Genomic DNA, 6,015 nt, shown 5'->3' with positions numbered 1-6,015 from the left:
AGTCCGTCACATCATTTTTTTCTCCCCGGTGGCCAAAGAAAGGCAGCAGAGGGGCCGCTCACATCCGTGCAGCAGGTGACTCGCACAGGTGTGAGGGTGCGACAGCCCGCAAACACGGGGGGTGGGGGGTGTCGGTTCGCGCCCCCCGCCTCGGCGCCCCCCGCCTCGGCGCCCCCCGCCTCGGCGCCCCCCGCCTCGGCGCCCCCCGCCTCGGCGCCCCCCGCCTCGGCGCCCCCCGCCTCGGCGCCCCCCGCCTCGGCGCCCCCCGCCTCGGCGCCCCCCGCCTCGGCGCCCGGCAGCACGCGCTGGCCGCTCTGCGCTCCCGCCGCCGCCCGCCGACGTGGCAGAAGGGCCGTCCCTCGCCCCGCGACGCCATTTCGGACGGAGCAGCGGGAGGTACGCGCCCGGCAGCCGCCCCGCCGTGCAGGGCGAGCGCCGCAGGCGGGGCTGGGACACGCTCCGCGCCCGGCAGCTCCGCGGGAGACGTGGCATCGCGGGGCGGGCCCGGGCAGCGCCTGCGCGCCGCCGCTAAGCCTGCTGAGAGCTGTAGTCCGCGGCGGAGCCGGTCGGTATCTCCATCCGTCGCCGGCGGGGCCTGGGCTTCGGCTTCCCCGCGAAGCGGTCACGGCCGGGTGGGCCGCGGGAAGGGAGGCGGTGGGCTCTGGCGCCTGGGCTGGGTGAGGCCGCGCGTCGTGCCAGGCAGGGGCACTCGTGGCTCCCGTCGCCCCCGGCGGCGGGGAGGGAGCGGCCGGAGGGCCGGGCCGGGCTGGGCGCGGCGCTGTACAGCGGCGCTGTACCGCAGCGGCGGAGTGCCCGCGTTCCCGGTGCCGGCTGTGGCTGTTGGGTACCGCTGGGGCCCGAAGCGGCTCGGGCAGGTCCGGGGGCTAGGGCGGCGGAGCTGCGGGCAGCGCGGGAGACTTGTGAGGGCGCGCAGAGGTGTTTCCCGGGGCGGGGGGTGCCGGGAGCCCGCGCTGCGGCTGGCCTGCGGCCTAGGCCGCGCCGTTTTTATGCCCCGTTGGAGCCGGGGCTCTGCGGGCCCGGCTGCGTGTGTTTGCGAGCGTAGAGGCCTCGGCCTGAGCTCCGGGAGCCGTCCTGAGACTCCCGCCTGGGCGCCTTTCCCCTTGGGTGGAATACCTGGGGGTGCACTGTCGGCCTCTCCTCGGGTTCAGTCCTGGAGAGCAGCCAGGGGCCTGACCCTGCTGTGGACACTCTGGCATATTCCACTTGTTCTGAACCATCCTGTCCTTCTAGGGCAGCAGCAGCAGCTCCTGTCCTCCCTGCTGACAGGAACACGTTTTGGGGCTTTTTGTAAGGTGGGGTTGTGAGCAGGACTCCTTGCTGCCTCAGTGGCTGCTGGCATTGCAAACACACGCATGGACCTGCACTCCATAGAACTTCCAGTTGGCTGGTCCTGGTACCTTGCTAGGTCACATATGTTGTGACAGGCACTGTGTCTCAAGGCTCTGTGTTCCAGCCTGGCAGCTAGGTCTGGAAATGCTGGCCTGGGTAAACCCGTGTGGTTTCAGCTTGAGTTAGTGCAATTGACAGTGGAAATCACACACTTGAGGGTCTGTTAGTTACTGATAGAAGCGATGCTTCAGGAGGTTTGTTAGTTATTATAATGTCTCTGGAGGCATTGTTGAAGTGATTTATGCCCTATTTATGTGATTTGTTTATTTTTATTGTCACTTGAAAAAAGCATTATTTATTTTGGGGAAAAAACACTGCTGGAGCTGCTGCATCACATGTTACAGCTATTGGTGCAAATTGGTAGAATGTATGTGGCTTTGTTTAGCTGTTTCTTTGATGGTTTTCTGTAGTCATATGTAACATTGCCTACTAGATCAGTAGTTCTCTGACTGTGTTCATCAGTGATACGGAAGTACGTGGTCCGTGGAGCTAGGTAAGCACTGTGATACTTAAATATTTGGTAGTAAGGGTGTGTATGGTCTGGACCAAATCCCAGGGCTTGGCAATGGCACTAAGAATGTGGGAAACAATTCCCAGGGATTGGGAAGTTTTTAGAAAAGTCAGATTGCCAGTTTTTTATGGTACCTATGGCCTATGATTATCTGCAGTAGTCTTATACAAGGTGAACCCCTTCTTGGCATGCCTGGTGTTTCGTGCTGTCTGGGTACTGCATTAGGTGTGAGATGTACTGGATTCTGCTTGGTAAACAGACCTTTTTAAATTTTTTTTAAAGGGTGAAAAAGTGATCTTGGTGGTGCAATTAACAGTGTTTATGCTATGAATATGAAACGGGTATAGAGGGGTTTTGCTATCTTTCCCCCCATCCCTCTCCCTTTCCCGATTACCTGTCTAAGGCTTTGTATTTCAGAACAAGTAATTTAATAACACAATGTAATTAAACTGATGATCCCCTTGTGCCTTTCCTTTACCTTCACTGAACCTTTATATGCCCTCTGGAACCTACCTGCATTTAACAGACCAGAGCCTGGAAGAAGTTTTTTCCCCTGACTTTGTTCTCTCCCTTTCTAAAGTGGAATAAGCCAATGTGAGCAATTTTCCAGATGAAACTTTAATATACTGACAGTTAACTCTGTTTTTGTTTTAGGTTTTTTTAAGTGTTAATCTTTTTTTTATTGATGTCAGCTTCACTTCATCTTTAGTAGCTGAAGGTTTTTCATTTGTCATTTTCTTTCTTTTTTCTTGGTGGTTATGTTTTTAATCTCTTGTTTGCATCTTTGCGTTCGGGGGCTTTTTTTCTCTTTGACTTCTGTCGAATTGAAGTATGTGCCTGTGAATCTGTCTATCAGCAACCTGGGATGTAACATTTTATTTCCAGAGGTTGTTGCACTGGGAATAGCTCCAAACAATTGCTTTGTTCAAGTAAATAAATAAATGACTGGTCCTTATTCCAGACAGTTGTCAACTTGTGCTTAGCCATTAACAATGTGTATAACCATTACTGGTCCACACACTTACTTGAAATAGTTACACCTATTAAGATTAAAGATGAGAAGTTTACTAGCATTTGAATTTAGTATTGCAGCTGTGGTTTTGTTTCATTTTAGGCTCTGTTTAGAGAATAGTTTTGCCTTGTAGGGTTCTGAAGTATGTTGTGGAGGTTTTTTTCTTAGTAGGAACACCTACGGAAATACAAGAAGGGGTTAATTAAGGATGACTGAAAATATGGCTAATTCCTAGATAATGTGGTTTTATCCATGTGAAATTTGCTAATCTCCATTTTAAGGTAATCTTATCATTAACTGTGAATTTTTATATTTTAGAGTAATGAGTTGAAGAATGCTTTTGAAGTGTAGTTATGTCATTAAGATTATTGCAAAATACTGGCACAAAGGTAGTTAGTTCCTATTAAACTTAAGTCAAAAGATGAATAATTTGCCCATTCAGCCTTTCAGTCTCTCAATAAAATTATTTCATTCCTGCTTTTAACATGAACCCTGTTAAAATTGTCAGTTATAATTTTAGCCTGGTTTTCCATTCAGTTTACACAGGTCTTGCATTTGGGAATTAGGTTAATGGATAAGATTCGGCTTTAGGTTAATTGATGAAATTAATCATTAAATCAGTAAAATATAGTTACCAGTCAACTAGGGAAAGACCTTGAGGATATGCTATATTTTCTTTGTAATCTGGGGGTTTAACTTCATTTCTATACTCTTCAATAATACTAATAATTGATGAAAGCCTCACAAAACTCGTGCTTCTGTTTCTTAAAGGGGTTGGTTTAAGGATGACTTGACTGATCATTGGGAATGTGTTTTTTCTGTGTTTTTCTGTATTTTGCTTTTCCATATCCCTTTGTTTTACTTTCATGTAAGCATAAAAAAAGGTTTCATTGTAGCTAAATGTGGCAAAATTACAAAATCTATGAAATAAATTCACGATCACAAATCACTAGATGGCACTACTGCTGTTATTTTCACCTAATTGCATATGTTTCTCTTGCCGGTCTAGGTTTCTCCTTTGTCTCTTCAATTTAGTAATACAAAGTGTTCTAGTTTGCAAGAATGCACAAAAATCTCTCTTTAAGAAGTTAGGCTGAATTTTTAGGTGTTAGCAGCAAATTATGTGTTTGTGGCTTGGACTGTGAAGAATCACTGAAAAGGCAGTCCAGTTTGACACCCAGCTTTCATTAGGATTTGTAGACTGGTCTTACTGGGGAACTTTTTTCCTGCAACTACCCTAAGGGAAGTTGGAAACCCTCATTGGAAATGTTGGGGACTGAAGTCTCTAGATTGCTTGAGGTTTTTTTTCCCCCATGTTCTTGTTTCACCCCAGTGATTTCATATTTCTTACATATAACTGGTTTCAGGTAGGTCATTTAGATTAAAGTGTTAACCATACATCCTGTAGGATCAGTTTTTATTATAAGTAGTGCTGGATTCTTTCAATACAATGAGCTATTAGCTTCCTGTCACACCTGTTGTACTTTGCTTTCCTTTCCCTTTGTGTATTCCCTCATGTCTTATCTTTCTCCTTAGCCTTATTTTTTAAAAAAAATTATCTATGTTTTTTCATGCAGTACATGCAAACTAACTATTATCTTAAGAATTCAGTGTATAGAAAACTGTTATTTGTGCAGGCTTCATCTTAGTCTCTACCAGATCAGGACTTCACAATGAGATTGATGGTTGTGTGAAGGAATGGGTAAGCTAAAGGGAAAAGAATATAGGAGCATTTAGGCTTCAGGGTTTTCTAATTGGCATCGGGGTGAGTAGACAGAAAGGGAAATTGTGATTGTGCATTTTGAAACAGAGGAGGTTGTCTACTCTTCCAAGAAAAGGAAGGGCGAAGTCTTCCTTTTCCCCAGCTCGTGGCAAAACCTCTACTTATTGTAGTGGATGATGTAGGAAAGAGTATGGGATGTTTTAGGGTCAAAGGATTAAAATTTAAGCCAGAACAGAAGGGAGGTAGCAGTATGCTTCTGACTGGGCATCACTCTGAGGGTATCCAGCTTGCGGTGCCTAGGGGTGCGTACCTGGACCCACAAAGTTCAAGGGAACGGAAATAAGCCCTGTGACTGGCAGGATTCCTCTCTCAAGCTTCCATCTCCTGGCCAGGCGGGATTTGCAGATGGTTGCCATTCCCAGAGAGGCTTACAAGTCAGAGGAGAAAATGCGACACTACTGATTTTTGCTTTTTTTTAAATTCAAATTTTAAGACAGTTCCATGTGGTTTTTGGAGTCAGCTGCTGAATTATAGTGGTAATTTTTGCAGGTTTGGGGTTGCTGTTTCTATTTAATGCTTAATTCACTTTTCTCATTGTAAAGTTAATACGGAAAAGCAACTACAGAGTTATTTACATTTCTACTATTTACTAACTTTCCAGATGTCAGTTAGGTTGCTTTTTGGGGGTTGTCCCCTGCTTCCCCCTCCCCAACTTTAATAGCTCTGTGAAGCTTTCAAAAAGCTTTGTACGGAGTTTTTGAAAAGCCACACTGTGGAACTTTTTCAGTCATTTTACATGGCCATGGCATTTATTTTTAGTAAGCACATCTCAGCAGTTTTTTATCATGGCACTAGGTGATACCAAGCAGCAAATTAAAAAAAGCTATGATAAAATAAAATGTTTCTGGGAGGTTTTGGTCAGCAAATACTTTAGTTGCACAAAGGAATATTCTTTCTCATTTTGCATTGTGTAATTGGAAGAAGAGTGACTTCAGAAATACTTCTATGAGGGGGAGTGTAAATGTGTGTAGCTTGATTAAAAGACAGAATCTTATTATTACAAATTCTTCTGCTTAGTGAAGTCTGATGAAAGACTGCAGTTCCTTTCTAAGGGATGATGAGATGTACTCATTCTGCAAGGACAGTCAGTTCCTCACCAGGCAATTGCTGACCCATCTGAAGAGAAGCTTTTAAATGAATTGAAGAGGTACTCAGAACCTAAAATCCCTCTGTCATAACTGTTTCATGAAGACTGCTGCACATAAACCATATCTACTTCCTTTCTGAGGCTGGGCTCAAATGCTTCATCTTGAATTACTTATGCAAAATCTACTGGTTTGTCAGAGGGACTATAATTTC

General features: G+C 46.1%; 1 protein-coding gene across 5 annotated transcripts in view; it reads left to right on the top strand.

Annotated features, from left to right (window-relative positions):
- Positions 1–406: 406 nt before the first annotated feature.
- PRRC1 (proline rich coiled-coil 1) overlaps positions 407–6,015 on the top strand; it is a 30,788-nt gene continuing 25,179 nt past the window's right edge. Inside the window, exon 1 of one of the 5 annotated variants that reach the window (XM_055699199.1) lies at positions 407–565. The gene's annotated coding sequence lies outside the window, so the exon portion shown is untranslated. Of the gene's footprint in view, positions 678–740; positions 876–962; positions 1,904–3,355; positions 5,864–6,015 lie in introns of those variants that run through there. The other 4 variants (XM_055699200.1, XM_055699202.1, XM_027802189.2 and 1 more) reach the window with 4 other exon arrangements.

Source organism: Falco cherrug, chromosome Z (genome assembly GCF_023634085.1).
Source record: "Falco cherrug isolate bFalChe1 chromosome Z, bFalChe1.pri, whole genome shotgun sequence".
NCBI classification, from domain to species: domain Eukaryota; kingdom Metazoa; phylum Chordata; class Aves; order Falconiformes; family Falconidae; genus Falco; species Falco cherrug.
Note: the sequence above shows the minus strand (reverse complement) of the source record. Positions and strands in the feature narration are given on the sequence as shown.